Source organism: Gracilinanus agilis, chromosome 4, assembly GCF_016433145.1.
Source record: "Gracilinanus agilis isolate LMUSP501 chromosome 4, AgileGrace, whole genome shotgun sequence".
NCBI lineage: Eukaryota > Metazoa > Chordata > Mammalia > Didelphimorphia > Didelphidae > Gracilinanus > Gracilinanus agilis.
In genome coordinates, this window is record NC_058133.1 from 406,805,547 (window position 1) to 406,808,964 (window position 3,418).

Here is a 3,418-nt window from a genome sequence, read left to right on the forward strand (position 1 = left end):
TTATCTGTGGATACTGAAATTATAATACATATTATTTAATTATTGGCACTGTTTTACAGCACAATGGAGAATACTTTTTTAAAATAAAGAAAAAATAGCAAATCAATATGGAAAATGTGAAAACAGAAGGTCCTTTTACCAAAACAATTATATATCTATACCAATAGTTACAATATTCCTGAACAGGTGCAAGATTAAAAACGCATGATGAAAGTTAGCCAGGTTTTGTCCAGAAATGTGATATACATATACTGTACAGTTTGTTATTATTATTATTATTATTATTATTATTATTATTATTATTATTATTATTATTATTATTATTAGCAAGTCCTAGTTTGCTAAGCTTCAGAAGGCAAAAGCCTAAAGTGTAAATTTCAGTATTGTCCAACTAGTCTTGTTGCCCAGAAGAATCTGGTGACCTGTACTACTTTGTAAGAAGGCACACCAATGTTTTCATTTTTAATTAATCCATCAAGACAGCACCATTCTCTTCAATAGGATGTAAGGCCTAGCAAGAAGCCTCTCACAAATCCACTGGGCACCATTATATTCTGTTTGATTCTTCAGTTATGGTACTGATTTCAGATGCGGCTTTATTTGCTCTTCTTTTAATTTTTCTTTTTTGCTTTGTTTACATTTTTTCAACTCTCTTCCAGTCACCTTGCGCATAGCCACTGTAACTGGCAATCTGCAGGAAAAGAAAGCTACCACCCACTGCAGTTGCTGCAGGTTTTCCAACTTTCTGGAACAAAAACCCTACACACCATCCAGTAACTCTACCCATTATAATCTGAGTAGCTACAGAATATTTCTCTACAGGAGGTCCAGAGCTGTGGCCAAAAGCATGGTTCCACCAGTGGTATCTTCTTGCATACTCTGTTAAATCTAGTACTTCATGAGAGTCATCATCACTGTCATGTTCTGTGGGACGGGGATTCCTGGTGGTCATGATCCCATCCATGGCCTGTTGTCAAAAAGACCCCTGCCCCATGACCCTAGGATCTCTGTTTAGAGAGCCACTCTCCCCACCACTCTAGCCCAGACATTATCCCTTCCCCTAGAACACCTCTCTGTAATTTCAAGTCATAGGTTGACTGGGTGGAATTGCTGGAAATTCTCTATAATTCTATTGCATATATTACACACACACACACACACACACACACACACACACACACACACACACATATATTATCCAGATCCTTATGCTATTTTTTTCAAATCTCCACCCCTGGTAAATTACATACACACATAAACAAAGACACATACTCATGTACATATATATATATATACATATATATATATACATATATATTTAAATATGCATGTGTGAGTGTGGGACATTATTTATATAGATACAGATATAATTTGAGGTTGAGGTTAGTCCATTACAAGGAAAAATACTTAAACTTTAGCCTTATATATCTTCCCCAATATAGCTGATAAATTGTCTTTTAGCCACTGAATCTGTTTAAATTTTATCCTCTTCTTCAATAGGATCCTACTCTTTCCTAAAGTAGCCTTTTCCTCTTGAAGACAGTTCTGTTTGTTAGGAAATGTTTCCTTACCAGATGCCTAAATCTTTCCAATTTCCAAATATTGCTTTTGCTTCCACCTTCTGGGGGCCAGGCAGAAAAACTCTATTCCCTTTTCCACATAACAGATACTGAAAGATTATTCAGCATGATCTTATTCTCTTCTCTGAACTAAACATTCCTCAAGTAGAAGGTTTCTAGCACTCCAGAACTGCTTTCTTCTGGACATGCTATAGCTTATCCATTTCCTTTCTGAAATGTGGCTGCTAGAACTGAATGCAATACTTAAAACACCTACTGACTAGAGTTTACAGGTCCTCTAAAACCCTTGAACTCCTTCACATGGAATATTGTATAGAAAATCTTTTTAATCCTTACATATATGCTTGATATTTTGAGCCTAAGTATAAAGTTTTACATTTACAACTCTTAAATTTCATATTTGCCTTTCATTTTGGCTTGTTAAGATCCTTTTGAATAATCATTATTTAATATATTAGTTCATTATCCAGTATATTTATTCCTGGATTTGTATCACCTGCAAATTTGATAAGGATGCTGACTATGCCTTTCAAGTCCTGGATGAAAAAAAAAACACCTTGGGTCAGATCCTTGGAGCACTGCATTAGAGATTACTCTTTAAGCATATATAAACCTATTGATTTATATTGTCCTTTGGGTCCTGTTATTACACAAACATATTGAATTGGCCTAACTATTCTAACCAAAATCTTTCCGTCTTATTCCCAAGGCAATTATGAGAAACTGTCAAATGATATGCTGAAATTCATATATATTATACAGGTGTCAGAAGGAGAGATTCCAGGAAAAGAGGGGTGGCTTTGCATCTAAGGCTGCAGAGGCATGAAATTGAAAATTATTGTCCAACCTCGCTGTGGGCTTATTCAGGATCATCTGAAAGAACCTTAGGCCTCTTGTGGTCCATACAGTTTGGAAATTGTCTTGGTTTGGTGAAGTAAGGATTGTAGAGCTATAATGTAGTAGAATAAGCTAAAAGGATTTGAGGAACTGAGGGAATATTTAAGAGCTTGGTAAGCCAGCATCCTGAATGAGAATTAGGTTAATATGAGAGGGATTCAACCTTTCATGCGAAGAGTGATTTAGGGAACTTTGAAAGAAGTGTGAGAGTGAATTCAGAAGTGTGAGAGAAAGACAGAGGAATTTTGGTCAAGTGAAAAGATACATATCTCCTAGAGCAGTGATGGTGAAATTTCAACAACTTTTTATTGTGTCTAGGATAAAATGCAAACTGTTCTGTCTAACATTTAAAAGTATTTACAATCTTTCAATTTATCAGACTGAATTTTACATTGCTACCCTTCAAAGGAAAAGGAAAAGTACCTGGAGGAAGTGGGTGGAAAACACCAGGAAGGTAGAAGATTTAGATTTTATTTAGGATCATAGCTTGGAGGAGAAAGAATGTCCAGACCAAAAAAGAGTATGATGAGCTTAATAGGCTTTTTGAGTGTTTGATGTTTCTGTATGGGTTCTCTTGAGTCCTTTACATCTGATATAATTTCTGTGGTGGAAGAAATAAGCAAAACCATTACGTGTTGTGCAGTAAGTATCTTTGTGGAAGGTAATCATATTTTCTGCTTTTGAGGAGCCCCTAGGCATGAGTCATACCAATGCTTTCTTTTAGGAAATTTCCGGGAGGAATCCAGATAGGGTCAATAATGAGCCAAAGAGAACTTGACTCTTTTAGGATCAAGTTCCTTAAGGATCATACTTGGGTTTCTAGGAACCTAGAATCTCTTACTCCAGGGAATGTTATAGTGAAATAAGGGAAAGCAGGAAGTACCAAGCAGAGGCAGGGAGAGAATTCCAGAACTCTGGAGACAGTGACTCTCTGAGGAGAC

The 3,418-nt window shown here is 36.1% G+C and overlaps 1 pseudogene; it reads right to left on the reverse strand.

The window, feature by feature from the left end:
• Window positions 1-494: 494 nt before the first annotated feature.
• On the reverse strand, window positions 495-952 carry LOC123246627 (annotated as a pseudogene).
• Between the last annotated feature and the right edge of the window lie 2,466 nt (window positions 953-3,418).